Consider the following 22,026-nt stretch of genomic DNA (forward strand, 5'->3'; position numbering starts at 1 on the left):
CAAACTCAGACCACAACATGGTCTCATTTGAAGTGTTTTTTAAAACCCCAAAAGTAATGACTAAAGCTAAGGTTTACAATTTTAGAAAAGCAAACTATGAAGGTATGAAACAGAAACTAACAGAAGTAGATTGGAGTAAAATAGAGAAAACACCCACAGAAGAAGGATGGTGGTTCTTCAAAAATGTAGTACTAGAGGCGCAAAACAATTACATCCCTAAAGTAGACAAATCTAAATGTAAAACTAAATTGCCAAAATGGTTTAATAGATCAATTAAAAAAATATTCAGCGAAAAAAGGCACTTTACAGAGCATCAAAAAAGGACCAAAAAGGAAGTACACAGAAAGAGTACACAGAACTGCAAACGCAAGTCAAAAAGGAAGTTAGAAAGGCCAAGAGAGAAATAGAAATGAACATTGCTAAGGAAGCTAAAACCAATTCCAAAATGTTTTTCCAATATTACAACAGCAAGAGAACATTCAAAGAGGAGATTAAATGTTTAAGAGATACAAATGGCAAAATCGTAGATGAAGAAAAAAAAATAGCAAATATATTAAATGATTACTTTTCACAAGTTTTTACAAAGGAAGATACTGACAACATGCCCCACATGTCATCCAGTTCCTATCCAGTTTTAAATAACTTTAGCATAACTGAGGCAGAAGTGTTAAAGGGACTAGGAGCTCTTAAAATAAACAAATCCCCTGGGCCGGATGAGATCCTCCCAGTAGTACTCAAAGAAATGAAAGAAGTAATTTACAAACCGCTAACCAAGATCATACAGCAGTCTCTTGACACAGGGGTGGTACCGACAGACTGGAAAATTGCAAACGTAATACCGATCCACAAAAAGGGAAACAAAACTGAACCAGGTAACTACAGACCAGTAAGCCTGACTTCTATTATATGCAAACTTATGGAAACTATAATAAGATCCAAAATGGAAAATTACCTATATGGTAACAGGGTCCTGGGAGACAGTCAACATGGTTTTAGGAAAGGGAGATCGTGTCTAACTAACTTGCTTGATTTTTTTGAGGATGCAACATCGATAATGGATAATTGCAAAGCATATGACATGGTTTATTTAGATTTCCAGAAAGCTTTTGACAAAGTCCCGCACAAAAGATTAATTCTCAAACTGAACGCAGTTGGGATTCAAGGAAACACATGTACATGGATTAGGGAGTGGTTAACATGTAGAAAACAGAAAGTACTGATTAGAGGAAAAACCTCAGAATGGAGTGTGGTAACCAGTGGTGTACCACAGGGATCAGTATTAGGTCCTCTGCCATTCCTAATCTACATTAATGATTTAGATTCTGGTATAGTAAGCAAACTTGTTAAATTTGCAGATGACACAAAAGTAGGAGGAGTGGCAAACACTGTTGCAGCAGCAAAGGTCATTCAAAATGATCTAGACAAGATTCAGAACTGGGCAGACACATGGCAAATGACATTTAATACAGAAAAGTGTAAGGTACTGCACAGAGGAAATAAAAATGTACATTATAAATATCATATGGGAGATACTGAAATTGGAGAAGGAATCTATGAAAAAGACCTAGGAGTTTTTGTTGACTCAGAAATGTCTTCATCTAGACAATGTGGGGAAGCTATAAAAAAGGCTAACAGGATGCTCGGATACATTGTGAAAAGTGTTGAATTTAAATCAAGGGAAGTAATGTTAAAACTGTACAATGCACTTGTAAGACCTCATCTTGAATATTGTGTGTAGTTCTGGTCACCTCGCTATAAAAAAGATATTGCTGCTCTAGAAAGAGTGCAAAGAAGAGCGACCAGAATTATTCCAGGCTTAAAAGGCATGTCATATGCAGACAGGCTAAAAGAATTGAATCTGTTCAGTCTTGAACAAAGAAGACTACGTGGCGACCTAATTCAAGCATTCAAAATTCTAAAAGGTATCGACAGTGTTGACCCAAGGGACTTTTTCAGCCTGAAAAAAGAAACAAGGACCAGGGGTTACAAATGAAGATTAGACAAAGGGGCATTCAGAACAGAAAATAGGAGGCACTTTTTTACATAGAGAATTGTGAGGGTCTGGAATCAATTCTCCAGTAATGTTGTTGAAGCTGACACCCTGGGATCCTTCAAGAAGCTGCTTGATGAGATTTTGGGATCAATAAGCTACTAACAACCAAACGAGCAAGATGGGCCGAATGGCCTCCTCTCATTTGTAAACTTTCTTACGTTCTTATGTTCTTATGAAAGCCAACACACCCTCTTTCCCACCTCTATGTGTCACTGCCTTGACCGACAGGCGGATATTATAAGGCTGCTGCTCTCTTCCTGCAGCAATATGAATGCACCAGAAGAGTCAGCACAGATCTCCCCCCTGTTACATACCCTCCCCCTCAGAATGGCACCACTGGTCCATTTGAAAATCCTACACCCCCATGCATTGTTATCCTTCATCTGGTGAAGCCATGCTAAGGGGGCATGATCTTTAACCAGGGTGAAGTGTTGCCCCAGGAGGTAGTACCGGAGTGACTTGACTGCCCATTTTACTGTGAGACACTCTTTCTCGATAGTACTATATTTTTTCTCACATGGAAGGAGCTTTCTGCTGATATACAGGACCTGGTGCTCGCTTCCCCGCACCTCCTGAGACAATACTGCCGAGACCTGTCTCTGATGCATCCGTCTGTAGGGTGAACCTCCTACTGAAATCAAGACTGCATAGCACTGGTTTGCTACACAGCCTTCGCTTCAGAGCAAGACAGGCTCTCTGGCATGGCTCCGTCCACTGAACCATATTTGGGGCAGCATTCCAGGTGAGGTCTGTCAAGGGAGTAGCGAGTGTGGCAAAGCTCGGGATGAACTGCCGATAATAGCCCGCTAGTCCCAAGAAAGAGCGCACCTGGGTTTTGGTCGTAGGGACTGACCAGTCAGCCATGGCTTTCACCTTAGCAATCAGCGGTCGATACCCCAAATACTCTGACTCATAACAGGAACAGCCAGCCCCAGGCGATGCGGAGCAACAGGCAGCCCCAGGCGATGCTCAGCAACAGGCAGCCCCAGGTGATGCTCAGCAACAGGCAGCCCTAGGCGATGGGGAGCAACAAGCAGCCCCAGGCAATGCAGACGTGGCATCCCTGGGCGGTGCGAGGCAGGCCAATGATGAAGGGAGAGGCAGCTCCTGCTTCTCTCCCTCTAGTGGGGAGGAGACAGAGGCAGCTCCTGCTGCTCTGCTCCTGGTGGTGGTGGAGACAGAGGCAGCTCCTGCTCCTCTTCTCCAGGTGGTGATGGTGGTGGAGACAGAGGCAACTCCTGCTGCTCCTCCCCTTCTTGCGGTGAAGGCGACAGGGTCTCCTCCCCTTCTTACGGTGAAGGCGGCAGGGGCTCCTCCCCCTCTGGCTGCAGTGGGGAAACCAGCAGGTATTGTCCCTCTGCTGGTGGAGGTAGGATCTGCACACAGTCCTCCCACAGCGGTGGAGGCTGAACCAGCAGACACATCCCTCTGCTATTGGGTTCCTGGGCTGTTGACACACCAACTCCCCTCTTGGGCTGTGGACGTTCGGGCTTCTCCCACTCAGACGCAGGACATTCGGGCTTCTCCCTCTTGGGCTGTGGACACACAGACTTTTCCCACTCCAGGTCTGTGTCCCCTCTCCAGCAGCTGTAAGACCACTCTTCTTCAGGGAGGGGGCAATTAACTGGGAAATGCCCCTACTCCCCACAGATGCAGCAACAGTAGGTCTTGCCTGTGTTGTGGAGGAGGGCTTCCCAGCTTATCTCCTCCTGTGCCTGTTGTTTGCAGCTGCTGCTGTCTCCTTCCCATCCTCCTCTTTCCTCCCATCCTCTCTTACTCCACACATAATAATAAAAAAATAAAAAAAACGAAAAAACCATTATCTGAAGTATCTCTTCTGGGCTGAGTCCAGGAGGTGCTGATAATCTCACCCCTACACCACATGTGGTAGGAAATGGCTGAGTGGCGATGTCAGACCAGAAGGATGAACTGAAAACACAAACAGGCAGGTACTGCTGTTCAAAAAGATGTGCTGGGCACCGTTTATTTTCAATAACAAAAAAATCAAGTAATTATTTAATTATTTTTTTTTAAATTTCTTTCTCCTCTCGCTCTCCCGTTCTCCACTTCTGAACACACCACCTTGAGAGGAGAGAGCTGCAGGTATTTATACAGATGACCATGCATGAGGTTAATCAATCCTGGCAGAGGATGAGTTACTCCCTCGCCTCCGCCAGAACACGTTTCAAAACCTTCAGTAGCTCATTGGCAACTGATTTAGCAGACGCAGAGCAAAGGGGAGTGGTCTCTGGATAAAGCTTAGCGTAATCCAATATGACCAATAGGTGTCTGTATCCTGCAGCACTCTGCTCCAGCGGTGCAACTAAATCCATTCCAGTACGTTCAAACTGAGCTTCCACTAGGGACAATGGCACCAATGTAGCTCGTGGGACGACTCTAGGGCTAGCCTTTGACTACTCCCCACAGCGTTCGCGTAAATTCCTGACGTCACCATCCAGCTCCAGCCAATAAAATCGTGTCACAAGCCTAGCTTTGGTCTTGTCCCTTCCCAAATGATCAGACAGGGGAACAGTGTGAGCCAGCTGCAGCAAATCATCCTTAAAGGGCTGAGAAATGAACAACTGGTGACACACTTCTCCGGACTGTGGTAATTTCTCAACACGGTACAAGAGGTCTCGATTAATTTCAAAGTGAGGGTACTCGACGGTGCAACTGGGCTCGACCACCTAACAATTAACCACAGCTGCTTGGTCAAAGAGCCTGTCCAGCACGTCGTCACGCCCTTGTTCGAGTCGGAAGTCACGGGAACGAGCTAAGGATTAGGTCAGACTCTTCACCAATTGTCCACACCTGAAACTACTCGGATTCCCCTCCACTGCCAGCCCTCATTCTTAGCGGCCCGGCATTTCCGTTTAGTTTTTCAGGGGTTGCTAAAGGGCTAGATCTCTCCATTTACTTCTTCCTTCTTAGCCAAAAGGGAGGAAGGGGCCATCACAGCAGCCAACCAATCTTTGAACTGTTTACAGTCCCACCCCAGAACGACAGCTACTGCAACCCAGTTGCGCTCGCGTCACCTGCTGGCCAATTTTTTAATTCACAAACATCATGGGATAAGTGTGCACATCCCCATGAATACATTTAACCTGTCCCGTTATTTGCTTATGCCCCGGTGAGATTAAGCTCTATTATATTAGGGATTGACCACACCGTGAGAGTTGTGTATCATCCATTGACACAGGAATAACAAAACTCGTTTGCTGGAGTGACTGATGGAATGGAACAGTCTTACCTGGTTGGATGAGGTCTATGTGGCTCACCTCTCCGCTTGTTCCACGCATGGGTGAACTGGTTTCTTCAGCAGGAGGTTGAAACACAGGAAACGTCAAAGGGGCTCGACGGTAGAGTAGCCAAGTGAGACCCTGGTCCAACACCGCAGCAGCCCGTGGGTGACCCCACCCTGCCCTGGATCTCGAGCTGGGAGCTCCCACCACCACACTCTGTCCATAGACCTGGCTACCCCTTCCCTCCAGTCCCTTCACCCTCCATGGGAGAAGTAGAGGGGGTGATGTTGGAGTAATGCTTTTTCCAGGCAGCTTATATTTGATTATCAAAAGAAACCTACCACTTACATTTGGATATAATTCACTAGATGTGGTCGAAAAAGGACAAACTCTGTTTAAAGAGTAGGTGCAGTGAATTTTTATTGTACTGATTAACAATTGGCATCACGAAGATGCTGTAAAATGATCTGTCAATCTTGGGCAGGTGTTGTGACTTTGGGTGTCACAGTTCATGACCTGTCATTGACAGAGTGTGTCTGGTTATACCGTCATGCGAGGTTTGCAATTGCTGGCTATAAGCACTCAAGACTGCGAGTCACAATATTCTGTCCTAGTCCAGCTTCCAACATGCCAACTGCACAAAGGTGCTGCTCTCTTTACAGACGTGACAAATTGGTGTTTTTCTGTGATTTTCTTTATTTCTTCAAGCTGTAATTAAAAATCTGAAATCACTCCATCTCCAATCAACTGACTCACTAATTAGGTGATTAAGTGCATGTGCTTCAGTCATAGTCACACATGTGTGTCATGGTCAAGAGAATAAAAAGAAACCAAAAACATTTCATCAATGTCCATTATTTATATACCTTATTTTTTATATAGAAAAATAAATATTTTTAAAATAGTGACAAGTTTATTCTGATGCTCGGTGTGTATATAGACAGACCTCACTGAAGATGTTTCTAAATTAGATTTTGGCCAAAAGAAGTGAAACAATGAAAATGTGAATTCATAAATCTGAATTTGGATTTATATTTGGTCTTTCTGTTTTAATGCAGCTGAGACAACCACTCCAGACTATACAGCAACACTCGTCACAGAGCCATCAACAGCAGCATCTACAACAGGTAAAGTTCAAGACATTAGACACAAGAAGATGTCTTCGTAGAATTTTGTATGAATAAATATCTGATCTTTATTGCTGCAGCGGAGAAAACCACCACTGAAAGAATAACATCACCACAAACCACAAAAATCCCAACAGTTGCATGTACAACAGGTAAAATGATTGACATGAGGAAAATAATTTGGCTATAAAAACAACTTTCTGAAGATGTTAGTAAATTGAATTTTTAACTAATATTTGGTCTTTTTTCTTGCAGCTGAGACAACCTCTACAGAAGGAAAAACACAAGCTATTGTCACAGAATCAACAACGGCAGCTTCCACAACAGGTATTGGCATAACAGAAATAGCTGAAAAGATTATATTGTGAATTCATAGATCTGAATTTGGATATATATTTGGTCCTTCTGTTTTATTTCAGCTGAGACAACCACTCCAGAAGATACAAAAACACTTGCCACAGAGCCATCAACAGCTGCATCTACAACAGGTAAAGTTCAAGACATTAGACACAAGAAGATGTCTTCGTAGAATTTTGTATGAATAAATATCTCATCTTTATTGCTGCAGCGGAGAAAACCACCACTGAAAGAATAACATCACCACAAACCACAAAAATCCCAACAGTTGCATGTACAACAGGTAAAATACCTGACATGAGGAATATAATTTCAGCTATAGACACAACTCTGTGATGATGTTAGTAAATTGAATTTTTAACTAATATTTGGTCTTTTTTCTTGCAGCTGAGACAACCTCTACAGAAGGAAAAACACAAGCTATTGTCACAGAATCAACAACGGCAGCTTCCACAACAGGTATTGGAATGACAGAAATAGCTGAAAAGATTATACTGTGAATTCATAGATCTGAATTTGGATATATATTTGGTCCTTCTGTTTTATTTCAGATGAGACAACCACTCCAGAAGATACAAAAACACTCGACACAGAGCCATCATCATCAGCATCTACAACAGGTAAAGTTCAAGGCATGGGATACACAAGACCAACAAGAAATTACTTCACAGAATCTTTTCAGTCTAACTGTGAATTGAAATCTGATGTTTTTTCCTACAGAGGAGAAAAGCACCACTGAAAAATTAACAACACCACAAACCACAGAACCCCCAACAGTGGCATTCACAACAGGTAAAACACCTGACATAAGATATATATTTCAGCTATAGACAAAACTCTGTGAAGAAGTTTGCAAATTCCATTTTAAACTAATATTTGGTCTTTTTTCTTACAGCTGAGACAACCACTACAGAAGGAACAACGCAAGCTATCGTCATAGAATCAACAACAGCAGCTTCCACAACAGGTATTAGTCATGACATGACATAAAGAGGTGAAACGATGGAAAGATGAAAATGTGAATTCATAAATCTGTATTTGGATTCATATTTGGTCTTTCTGTTTTATTGCAGCTGAGACGAACACTCCAGAAGATACAACAACACTCGCCAAAGAGCCATCAACAGCAGCATCTACAACAGGTAAAGTTCAAGGAATGAGATACACAAGACCAACAAGAAATGACTTCATAGAATCTTGTCAGTATAACTGTGAATTGATATCTGATGTTTTTTGCTACAGAGGAGAAAACCACCACTGAAAAATTAACAACACCACAAACCACAGAACACCCAACAGTGGCATTCACAACAGGTAAAATACGTGACATAAGGAATATATTTCAGCTATAGACACAACTCTGTGATGAAGTTTGCGAATTACATTTTAAGCTAATATTTGGTCTTTTTTCTTGCAGCTGAGACAACCAATACAGAAGGAACAACGCAAGCTATCGTCATAGAATCAACAACAGCAGCTTCCACAACAGGTATTAGTCATGACATGACATAAAGAGGTGAAACGATGGAAAGATGAAAATGTGAATTCATAAATCTGAATTTGGATTCATATTTGGTCTTTCTGTTTTATTTTAGCTGAGACAACCACTCCAGAAGATACAACAACACTCGCCACAGAGCCATCAACAGCAGCATCAACAACAGGTAAAGTTCAAGGCATGAGATACACAAGACCAACAAGAAATGACTTCATAGAATCTTGTCAGTCTAACTGTGAATTGATATCTGATGTTTTTTGCTACAGAGGAGAAAACCACCACTGAAAAATTAACAACACCACAAACCACAGAACCCCCAACAGTGGCATTCACAACAGGTAAAATACCTGATATGAGGAATATTTTTCAGCTATAGACACAAATCTGAGATGAAGTTTGCAAATTACATTTTAAACTAATATTTGGTCTTTTTTCTTGCAGCTGAGACAACCACTACAGAAGGAACAACGCAAGCTATCGTCATAGAATCAACAACAGCAGCTTCCACAACAGGTATTAGTCATGACATGACATAAAGAGGTGAAACGATGGAAAGTTGAAAATGTGAATTCATAAATCTGAATTTGGATTCATATTTGGTCTTTCTGTTTTATTGCAGCTGAGACAACCACTCCAGAAGATACAACAACACTCGCCACAGAGCCATCAACAGCAGCATCAACAACAGGTAAAGTTCAAGGCATGAGATACACAAGACCAACAAGAAATGACTTCATAGAATCTTGTCAGTCTAACTGTGAATTGATATCTGATGTTTTTTGCTACAGAGGAGAAAACCACCACTGAAAAATTAACAACACCACAAACCACAGAACCCCCAACAGTGGCATTCACAACAGGTAAAATACCTGACATGAGGAATATATTTCAGCTATAGACACAACTCTGTGATGAAGTTTGCAAATTACATTTTAAACTAATATTTGGTCTTTTTTCTTGCAGCTGAGACAACCACTACAGAAGGAACAACGCAAGCTATCGTCATAGAATCAACAACAGCAGCTTCCACAACAGGTATTAGTCATGACATGACATAAAGAGGTGAAACGATGGAAAGTTGAAAATGTGAATTCATAAATCTGAATTTGGATTCATATTTGGTCTTTCTGTTTTATTGCAGCTGAGACAACCACTCCAGAAGATACAACAACACTCGCCACAGAGCCATCAACAGCAGCATCTACAACAGGTAAAGTTCAAGGCATGAGATACACAAGACCAACAAGAAATGACTTCATAGAATCTTGTCAGTCTAACTGTGAATTGATATCTGATGTTTTTTGCTACAGAGGAGAAAACCACCACTGAAAAATTAACAACACCACAAACCACAGAACCCCCAACAGTGGCATTCACAACAGGTAAAATACCTGACATGAGGAATATATTTCAGCTATAGACACAACTCTGTGATGAAGTTTGCAAATTACATTTTAAACTAATATTTGGTCTTTTTTCTTGCAGCTGAGACAACCACTACAGAAGGAACAACGCAAGCTATCGTCATAGAATCAACAACAGCAGCTTCCACAACAGGTATTAGTCATGACATGACATAAAGAGGTGAAACGATGGAAAGATGAAAATGTGAATTCATAAATCTGAATTTGGATTCATATTTGGTCTTTCTGTTTTATTGCAGCTGAGACAACCACTCCAGAAGATACAACAACACTCGCCACAGAGCCATCAACAGCAGCATCTACAACAGGTAAAGTTCAAGGCATGAGATACACAAGACCAACAAGAAATGACTTCATAGAATCTTGTCAGTCTAACTGTGAATTGATATCTGATGTTTTTTGCTACAGAGGAGAAAACCACCACTGAAAAATTAACAACACCACAAACCACAGAACCCCCAACAGTGGCATTCACAACAGGTAAAATACCTGACAAAAGGAATATATTTCAGCTAAAGACACAACTCTGTGATGAAGTTTGCAAATTACATTTTAAACTAATATTTGGTCTTTTTTCTTGCAGCTGAGACAACCACTACAGAAGGAACAACGCAAGCTATCGTCATAGAATCAACAACAGCAGCTTCCACAACAGGTATTAGTCATGACATGACATAAAGAGGTGAAACGATGGAAAGTTGAAAATGTGAATTCATAAATCTGAATTTGGATTCATATTTGGTCTTTCTGTTTTATTGCAGCTGAGACAACCACTCCGGAAGATACAACAACACTCGCCACAGAGCCATCAACAGCAGCATCTACAACAGGTAAAGTTCAAGGCATGAGATACACAAGACCAACAAGAAATGACTTCATAGAATCTTGTCAGTCTAACTGTGAATTGATATCTGATGTTTTTTGCTACAGAGGAGAAAACCACCACTGAAAAATTAACAACACCACAAACCACAGAACCCCCAACAGTGGCATTCACAACAGGTAAAATACCTGACAAAAGGAATATATTTCAGCTATAGACACAACTCTGTGATGAAGTTTGCAAATTACATTTTAAACTAATATTTGGTCTTTTATCTTGCAGCTGAGACAACCAATACAGAAGGAACAACGCAAGCTATCGTCATAGAATCAACAACAGCAGCTTCCACAACAGGTATTAGTCATGATATGACATAAAGAGGTGAAACGATGGAAAGTTGAAAATGTGAATTCATAAATCTGTATTTGGATTCATATTTGGTCTTTCTGTTTTATTGCAGCTGAGACAAACACTCCAGAAGATACAACAACACTCGCCACAGAGCCATCAACAGCAGCATCTACAACAGGTAAAGTTCAAGGCATGAGATACACAAGACCAACAAGAAATGACTTCATAGAATCTTGTCAGTCTAACTGTGAATTGATATCTGATGTTTTTTGCTACAGAGGAGAAAACCACCACTGAAAAATTAACAACACCACAAACAACAGAACCCCCAACAGTGGCATTCACAACAGGTAAAATACCTGACAAGAGGAATATATTTCAGCTAAAGACACAACTCTGTGGTGAAGTTTGCAAATTACATTTTAAACTAATATTTGGTCTTTTTTCTTGCAGCTGAGACAACCACTACAGAAGGAACAACGCAAGCTATCGTCATAGAATCAACAACAGCAGCTTCCACAACAGGTATTAGTCATGACATGACATAAAGAGGTGAAACGATGGAAAGTTGAAAATGTGAATTCATAAATCTGAATTTGGATTCATATTTGGTCTTTCTGTTTTATTGCAGCTGAGACAACCACTCCAGAAGATACAACAACACTCGCCACAGAGCCATCAACAGCAGCATCTACAACAGGTAAAGTTCAAGGCATGAGATACACAAGACCAACAAGAAATGACTTCATAGAATCTTGTCAGTCTAACTGTGAATTGATATCTGATGTTTTTTGCTACAGAGGAGAAAACCACCACTGAAAAATTAACAACACCACAAACCACAGAACCCCCAACAGTGGCATTCACAACAGGTAAAATACCTGACATGAGGAATATATTTCAGCTATAGACACAACTCTGTGATGAAGTTTGCAAATTACATTTTAAACTAATATTTGGTCTTTTTTCTTGCAGCTGAGACAACCACTACAGAGGGAACAACGCAAGCTATCGTCATAGAATCAACAACAGCTGCTTCCACAACAGGTATTACGTCATGACATGACATAAAGAGGTGAAACGATGGAAAGATGAAAACGTGAATTCATAAATCTGTATTTGGATTCATATTTGGTCTTTCTGTTTTATTGCAGCTGAGACAACCACTCCGGAAGATACAACAACACTCGCCACAGAGCCATCAACAGCAGCATCTACAACAGGTAAAGTTCAAGGCATGAGATACACAAGACCAACAAGAAATGACTTCATAGAATCTTGTCAGTATAACTGTGAATTGATATCTGATGTTTTTTGCTACAGAGGAGAAAACCACCACTGAAAAATTAACAACACCAGAAACCACAGAAACCACAACAGTGGCATTCACAACAGGTAAAATACCTTACATGAGGAATATATTTCAGCTAAAGACACAACTCTGTGATGAAGTTTGCACATTACATTTTAAACTAATATTTGGTCTTTTTTCTTGCAGCTGAGACAACCAATACAGAAGGAACAACGCAAGCTATCGTCATAGAATCAACAACAGCAGCTTCCACAACAGGTATTAGTCATGACATGACATAAAGAGGTGAAACGATGGAAAGATGAAAATGTGAATTCATAAATCTGAATTTGGATTCATATTTGGTCTTTCTGTTTTATTGCAGCTGAGACAACCACTCCAGAAGATACAACAACACTCGCCACAGAGCCATCAACAGCAGCATCAACAACAGGTAAAGTTCAAGGCATGAGATACACAAGACCAACAAGAAATGACTTCATAGAATCTTGTCAGTCTAACTGTGAATTGATATCTGATGTTTTTTGCTTCAGAGGAGAAAACCACCACTGAAGAATTCACAACACCACAAAATACAGAACCCCCAACAGTGGCCTTTACAACAGGTAAAATACCTGACAAAAGGAATATATTTCAGCTAAAGACACAACTCTGTGGTGAAGTTTGCAAATTACATTTTAAACTAATATTTGGTCTTTTTTCTTGCAGCTGAGACAACCAATACAGAAGGAACAACGCAAGCTATCGTCATAGAATCAACAACTGCAGCTTCCACAACAGGTATTAGTCATGACATGACAAAAAGAGGTGAAATGATGGAAAGTTGAAAATGTGAATTCATTAATCTGAATTTGGATTCATATTTAGTATTTCTGTTTTATTGCAGCTGAGACAACCACTCCAGAAGATACAACAACACTCGCCACAGAGCCATCAACAGCAGCATCAACAACAGGTAAAGTTCAAGGCATGAGATACACAAGACCAACAAGAAATGACTTCATAGAATCTTGTCAGTCTAACTGTGAATTGATATCTGATGTTTTTTGCTACAGAGGAGAAAACCACCACTGAAAAATTAACAACACCACAAACAACAGAACCCCCAACATTGGCATTCACAACAGGTAAAATACCTGACATAAGGAATATTTTTCAGCTATAGACACAACTCTGTGGTGAAGTTTGCAAATTACATTTTAAACTAATATTTGGTCTTTTTTCTTGCAGCTGAGACAACCACTACAGAAGGAACAACGCAAGCTATCGTCATAGAATCAACAACAGCAGCTTCCACAACAGGTATTAGTCATGACATGACATAAAGAGGTGAAACGATGGAAAGATGAAAATGTGAATTCATAAATCTGAATTTGGATTCATATTTGGTCTTTCTGTTTTATTTTAGCTGAGACAACCACTCCAGAAGATACAACAACACTCGCCACAGAGCCAACAACAGCAGCATCTACAACAGGTAAAGTTCAAGGCATGAGATACACAAGACCAACAAGAAATGACTTCATAGAATCTTGTCAGTCTAACTGTGAATTGATATCTGATGTTTTTTGCTACAGAGGAGAAAACCACCACTGAAAAATTAACAACACCACAAACCACAGAACCCCCAACAGTGGCATTCACAACAGGTAAAATACCTGACAAAAGGAATATATTTCAGCTAAAGACACAACTCTGTGGTGAAGTTTGCAAATTACATTTTAAACTAATATTTGGTCTTTTTTCTTGCAGCTGAGACAACCACTACAGAAGGAACAACGCAAGCTATCGTCATAGAATCAACAACAGCAGCTTCCACAACAGGTATTAGTCATGATATGACATAAAGAGGTGAAACGATGGAAAGTTGAAAATGTGAATTCATAAATCTGAATTTGGATTCATATTTGGTCTTTCTGTTTTATTGCAGCTGAGACAAACACTCCAGAAGATAAATCAACACTCGCCACAGAGCCATCAACAGCAGCATCAACAACAGGTAAAGTTCAAGGCATGAGATACACAAGACCAACAAGAAATGACTTCATAGAATCTTGTCAGTCTAACTGTGAATTGATATCTGATGTTTTTTGCTACAGAGGAGAAAACCACCACTGAAAAATTAACAACACCACAAACCACAGAACCCCCAACAGTGGCATTCACAACAGGTAAAATACCTGACATGAGGAATATATTTCAGCTATAGACACAACTCTGTGATGAAGTTTGCAAATTACATTTTAAACTAATATTTGGTCTTTTTTCTTGCAGCTGAGACAACCACTACAGAAGGAACAACGCAAGCTATCGTCATAGAATCAACAACAGCAGCTTCCACAACAGGTATTAGTCATGACATGACATAAAGAGGTGAAACGATGGAAAGTTGAAAATGTGAATTCATAAATCTGTATTTGGATTCATATTTGGTCTTTCTGTTTTATTGCAGCTGAGACAACCACTCCGGAAGATACAACAACACTCGCCACAGAGCCATCAACAGCAGCATCTACAACAGGTAAAGTTCAAGGCATGAGATACACAAGACCAACAAGAAATGACTTCATAGAATCTTGTCAGTCTAACTGTGAATTGATATCTGATGTTTTTTGCTACAGAGGAGAAAACCACCACTGAAAAATTAACAACACCACAAACCACAGAACCCCCAACAGGGCATTCACAACAGGTAAAATACCTGACATGAGGAATATATTTCAGCTATAGACACAACTCTGTGATGAAGTTTGCAAATTACATTTTAAACTAATATTTGGTCTTTTTTCTTGCAGCTGAGACAACCAATACAGAAGGAACAACGCAAGCTATCGTCATAGAATCAACAACTGCAGCTTCCACAACAGGTATTAGTCATGACATGACAAAAAGAGGTGAAACGATGGAAAGTTGAAAATGTGAATTCATAAATCTGAATTTGGATTCATATTTGGTCTTTCTGTTTTATTGCAGCTGAGACAACCACTCCAGAAGATACAACAACACTCGCCACAGAGCCATCAACAGCAGCATCAACAACAGGTAAAGTTCAAGGCATGAGATACACAAGACCAACAAGAAATGACTTCATAGAATCTTGTCAGTCTAACTGTGAATTGATATCTGATGTTTTTTGCTACAGAGGAGAAAACCACCACTGAAAAATTAACAACACCACAAACCACAGAACCCCCAACAGTGGCATTCACAACAGGTAAAATACCTGATATGAGGAATATTTTTCAGCTATAGACACAACTCTGTGATGAAGTTTGCAAATTACATTTTAAACTAATATTTGGTCTTTTTTCTTGCAGCTGAGACAACCACTACAGAAGGAACAACGCAAGCTATCGTCATAGAATCAACAACAGCAGCTTCCACAACAGGTATTAGTCATGACATGACATAAAGAGGTGAAACGATGGAAAGTTGAAAATGTGAATTCATAAATCTGAATTTGGATTCATATTTGGTCTTTCTGTTTTATTGCAGCTGAGACAACCACTCCAGAAGATACAACAACACTCGCCACAGAGCCATCAACAGCAGCATCTACAACAGGTAAAGTTCAAGGCATGAGATACACAAGACCAACAAGAAATGACTTCATAGAATCTTGTCAGTCTAACTGTGAATTGATATCTGATGTTTTTTGCTACAGAGGAGAAAACCACCACTGAAAAATTAACAACACCACAAACCACAGAACCCCCAACAGTGGCATTCACAACAGGTAAAATACCTTACATGAGGAATATATTTCAGCTAAAGACACAACTCTGTGATGAAGTTTGCACATTACATTTTAAACTAATATTTGGTCTTTTTTCTTGCAGCTGAGACAACCAATACAGAAGGAACAACGCAAGCTATCGTCATAGAATCAACAACAGCAGCTTCCACAACAGGTATTAGTCATGACATGACAAAAAGAGGTGAAACGATGGAAAGTTGAAAATGTGAATTCATAAATCTGTATTTGGATTCATATTTGGTCTTTCTGTTTTATTGCAGCTGAGACAAACACTCCAGAAGAAACAAGAACACTAGCCACAGAGCCATCAACAGCAGCATCAACAACAGGTAAAGTTCAAGGCATGAGATACACAAGACCAACAAGAAATGACTTCATAGAATCTTGTCAGTCTAACTGTGAATTTATATCTGATGTTTTTTGCTACAGAGGAGAAAACCACCACTGAAAAATTAACAACACCACAAACCACAGAACCCCCAACAGTGGCATTCACAACAGGTAAAATACCTGACATAAGGAATATATTTCAGCTGTAGACACAACTCTGTGATGAAGTTTGCAAATTACTTTTAAAACTAATATTTGGTCTTATTTCTTGCAGCTGAGACAACCACAACAGAAGGAACAACGCAAGCTATCGTCATAGAATCAACAACAGCAGCTTCCACAACAGGTATTAGTCATGGCATGACATAAAGAGGTGAAACGATGGAAAGATGAAAACGTGAATTCATAAATCTGTATTTGGATTCATATTTGGTCTTTCTGTTTTATTTTAGCTGAGACAACCACTCCAGAAGATACAACAACACTCGCCACAGAGCCATCAACAGCAGCATCTACAACAGGTAAAGTTCAAGGCATGAGATACACAAGACCAACAAGAAATGACTTCATAGAATCTTGTCAGTCTAACTGTGAATTGATATCTGATGTTTTTTGCTACAGAGGAGAAAACCACCACTGAAAAATTAACAACACCACAAACCACAGAACCCCCAACAGTGGCATTCACAACAGGTAAAATACCTGACAAAAGGAATATATTTCAGCTATAGACACAACTCTGTGGTGAAGTTTGCAAATTACATTTTAAACTAATATTTGGTCTTTTTTCTTGCAGCTGAGACAACCACTACAGAAGGAACAACGCAAGCTATCGTCATAGAATCAACAACAGCAGCTTCCACAACAGGTATTAGTCATGATATGACATAAAGAGGTGAAACGATGGAAAGTTGAAAATGTGAATTCATAAATCTGTATTTGGATTCATTTTTGGTCTTTCTGTTTTATTGCAGCTGAGACAAACACTCCAGAAGATACAACAACACTCGCCACAGAGCCATCAACAGCAGCATCTACAACAGGTAAAGTTCAAGGCATGAGATACACAAGACCAACAAGAAATGACTTCATAGAATCTTGTCAGTATAACTGTGAATTGATATCTGATGTTTTTTGCTACAGAGGAGAAAACCACCACTGAAAAATTAACAACACCAGAAACCACAGAAACCCCAACAGTGGCATTCACAACAGGTAAAATACCTTACATGAGGAATATATTTCAGCTAAAGACACAACTCTGTGATGAAGTTTGCAAATTACATTTTAAACTAATATTTGGTCTTTTTTCTTGCAGCTGAGACAACCAATACAGAAGGAACAACGCAAGCTATCGTCATAGAATCAACAACTGCAGCTTCCACAACAGGTATTAGTCATGACATGACAAAAAGAGGTGAAATGATGGAAAGTTGAAAATGTGAATTCATAAATCTGAATTTGGATTCATATTTGGTCTTTCTGTTTTATTGCAGCTGAGACAACCACTCCAGAAGATACAACAACACTCGCCACAGAGCCATCAACAGCAGCATCAACAACAGGTAAAGTTCAAGGCATGAGATACACAAGACCAACAAGAAATGACTTCATAGAATCTTGTCAGTCTAACTGTGAATTGATATCTGATGTTTTTTGCTACAGAGGAGAAAATCACCACTGAAAAATTAACAACACCACAAACCACAGAACCCCCAACAGTGGCATTCACAACAGGTAAAATACCTGATATGAGGAATATTTTTCAGCTATAGACACAACTCTGTGATGAAGTTTGCAAATTACATTTTAAACTAATATTTGGTCTTTTTTCTTGCAGCTGAGACAACCACTACAGAAGGAACAACGCAAGCTATCGTCATAGAATCCACAACAGCAGCTTCCACAACAGGTATTACTCATGACATGACATAAAGAGGTGAAACGATGGAAAGATGAAAATGTGAATTCATAAATCTGAATTTGGATTCATATTTGGTCTTTCTGTTTTATTTTAGCTGAGACAACCACTCCAGAAGATACAACAACACTCGCCACAGAGCCATCAACAGCAGCATCTACAACAGGTAAAGTTCAAGGCATGAGATACACAAGACCAACAAGAAATGACTTCATAGAATCTTGTCAGTATAACTGTGAATTGATATCTGATGTTTTTTGCTACAGAGGAGAAAACCACCACTGAAAAATTAACAACACCACAAACCACAGAACCCCCAACAGTGGCATTCACAACAGGTAAAATACCTTACATGAGGAATATATTTCAGCTAAAGACACAACTCTGTGATGAAGTTTGCACATTACATTTTAAACTAATATTTGGTCTTTTATCTTGCAGCTGAGACAACCAATACAGAAGGAACAACGCAAGCTATCGTCATAGAATCAACAACAGCAGCTTCCACAACAGGTATTAGTCATGATATGACATAAAGAGGTGAAACGATGGAAAGTTGAAAATGTGAATTCATAAATCTGTATTTGGATTCATTTTTGGTCTTTCTGTTTTATTGCAGCTGAGACAACCACTCCAGAAGATACAAGAACACTAGCCACAGAGCCATCAACAGCAGCATCAACAACAGGTAAAGTTCAAGGCATGAGATACACAAGACCAACAAGAAATGACTTCATAGAATCTTGTCAGTATAACTGTGAATTGATATCTGATGTTTTTTGCTACAGAGGAGAAAACCACCACTGAAAAATTAACAACACCACAAACCACAGAACCCCCAACAGTGGCATTCACAACAGGTAAAATACCTGACATGAGGAATATATTTCAGCTATAGACACAACTCTGTGATGAAGTTTGCAAATTACATTTTAAACTAATATTTGGTCTTTTTTCTTGCAGCTGAGACAACCACTACAGAAGGAACAACGCAAGCTATCGTCATAGAATCAACAACTGCAGCTTCCACAACAGGTATTAGTCATGATATGACATAAAGAGGTGAAACGATGGAAAGTTGAAAATGTGAATTCATAAATCTGTATTTGGATTCATTTTTGGTCTTTCTGTTTTATTGCAGCTGAGACAACCACTCCGGAAGATACAACAACACTCGCCACAGAGCCATCAACAGCAGCATCTACAACAGGTAAAGTTCAAGGCATGAGATACACAAGACCAACAAGAAATGACTTCATAGAATCTTGTCAGTCTAACTGTGAATTGATATCTGATGTTTTTTGCTACAGAGGAGAAAACCACCACTGAAAAATTAACAACACCACAAACCACAGAACCCCCAACAGTGGCATTCACAACAGGTAAAATACCTGACATGAGGAATATATTTCAGCTATAGACACAAATCTGTGATGAAGTTTGCAAATTACATTTTAAACTAATATTTGGTCTTTTTTCTTGCAGCTGAGACAACCAATACAGAAGGAACAACGCAAGCTATCGTCATAGAATCAACAACAGCAGCTTCCACAACAGGTATTAGTCATGATATGACATAAAGAGGTGAAACGATGGAAAGTTGAAAATGTGAATTCATAAATCTGAATTTGGATTCATATTTGGTCTTTCTGTTTTATTGCAGCTGAGACAACCACTCCAGAAGATACAACAACACTCGCCACAGAGCCATCAACAGCAGCATCTACAACAGGTAAAGTTCAAGGCATGAGATACAAAAGACCAACAAGAAATGACTTCATAGAATCTTGTCAGTCTAACTGTGAATTGATATCTGATGTTTCTTCCTACAGAGGAGAAAACCACCACTGAAAAATTAACAACACCACAAACCACAGAACCCCCAACAGTGGCATTCACAACAGGTAAAATACCTGATATGAGGAATATTTTTCAGCTATAGACACAACTCTGTGATGAAGTTTGCAAATTACATTTTAAACTAATATTTGGTCTTTTTTCTTGCAGCTGAGACAACCACTACAGAAGGAACAACGCAAGCTATCGTCATAGAATCAACAACAGCAGCTTCCACAACAGGTATTAGTCATGACATGACATAAAGAGGTGAAACGATGGAAAGATGAAAACGTGAATTCATAAATCTGTATTTGGATTCATATTTGGTCTTTCTGTTTTATTGCAGCTGAGACAACCACTCCGGAAGATACAACAACACTCGCCACAGAGCCATCAACAGCAGCATCTACAACAGGTAAAGTTCAAGGCATGAGATACACAAGACCAACAAGAAATGACTTCATAGAATCTTGTCAGTCTAACTGTGAATTGATATCTGATGTTTTTTGCTACAGAGGAGAAAACCACCACTGAAAAATTAACAACACCACAAACCACAGAAACCCCAACAGTGGCATTCACAACAGGTAAAATACCTTACATGAGGAATATATTTCAGCTAAAGACACAACTCTGTGGTGAAGTTTGCAAATTACATTTTAAACTAATATTTGGTCTTTTTTCTTGCAGCTGAGACAACCACTACAGAAGGAACAACGCAAGCTATCGTCATAGAATCAACAACAGCAGCTTCCACAACAGGTATTAGTCATGACATGACATAAAGAGGTGAAATGATGGAAAGTTGAAAATGTGAATTCATTAATCTGAATTTGGATTCATATTTAGTCTTTCTGTTTTATTGCAGCTGAGACAACCACTCCGGAAGATACAACAACACTCGCCACAGAGCCATCAACAGCAGCATCAACAACAGGTAAAGTTCAAGGCATGAGATACAAAAGACCAACACGAAATGACTTCATAGAATCTTGTCAGTCTAACTGTGAATTGATATCTGATGTTTTTTGCTACAGAGGAGAAAACCACCACTGAAAAATTAACAACACCACAAACCACAGAACACCCAACAGTGGCATTCACAACAGGTAAAATACCTGACATAAGGAATATATTTCAGCTAAAGACACAACTCTGTGGTGAAGTTTGCAAATTACATTTTAAACTAATATTTGGTCTTTTTTCTTGCAGCTGAGACAACCACTACAGAAGGAACAACGCAAGCTATCGTCATAGAATCAACAACAGCAGCTTCCACAACAGGTATTAGTCATGATATGACATAAAGAGGTGAAACGATGGAAAGATGAAAACGTGAATTCATAAATCTGTATTTGGATTCATATTTGGTCTTTCTGTTTTATTGCAGCTGAGACAACCACTCCAGAAGATACAACAACACTCGCCACAGAGCCATCAACAGCAGCATCTACAACAGGTAAAGTTCAAGGCATGAGATACACAAGACCAACAAGAAATGACTTCATAGAATCTTGTCAGTCTAACTGTGAATTGATATCTGATGTTTTTTGCTACAGAGGAGAAAACCACCACTGAAAAATTAACAACACCACAAACAACAGAACCCCCAACATTGGCATTCACAACAGGTAAAATACCTGACATGAGGAATATATTTCAGCTATAGACACAACTCTGTGATGAAGTTTGCAAATTACATTTTAAACTAATATTTGGTCTTTTTTCTTGCAGCTGAGACAACCACTACAGAAGGAACAACGCAAGCTATCGTCATAGAATCAACAACAGCAGCTTCCACAACAGGTATTAGTCATGACATGACAAAAAGAGGTGAAACGATGGAAAGTTGAAAACGTGAATTCATAAATCTGAATTTGGATTCATATTTAGTCTTTCTGTTTTATTGCAGCTGAGACAAACACTCCAGAAGATAAATCAACACTCGCCACAGAGCCATCAACAGCAGAATCAACAACAGGTAAAGTTCAA

At 39.5% G+C, this 22,026-nt stretch overlaps 1 long non-coding RNA gene across 2 annotated transcripts; it reads left to right on the plus strand.

Annotated features, from left to right (window-relative positions):
- Window positions 1-10,508: 10,508 nt before the first annotated feature.
- On the plus strand, window positions 10,509-13,453 carry LOC121326832. Of its 2 annotated transcripts, none has more exons than XR_005951506.1 (3): window positions 10,509-10,531; window positions 12,721-12,792; window positions 13,418-13,453. It is a non-coding gene; the product is annotated as an uncharacterized LOC121326832 (long non-coding RNA). The 2 variants fall into 2 exon arrangements; XR_005951507.1 differs by lacking the exon at window positions 10,509-10,531 and adding an exon at window positions 12,583-12,620.
- Window positions 13,454-22,026: the final 8,573 nt, after the last annotated feature.

This window comes from Polyodon spathula, chromosome 14, assembly GCF_017654505.1.
Source record: "Polyodon spathula isolate WHYD16114869_AA chromosome 14, ASM1765450v1, whole genome shotgun sequence".
Classification (NCBI taxonomy): domain Eukaryota; kingdom Metazoa; phylum Chordata; class Actinopteri; order Acipenseriformes; family Polyodontidae; genus Polyodon; species Polyodon spathula.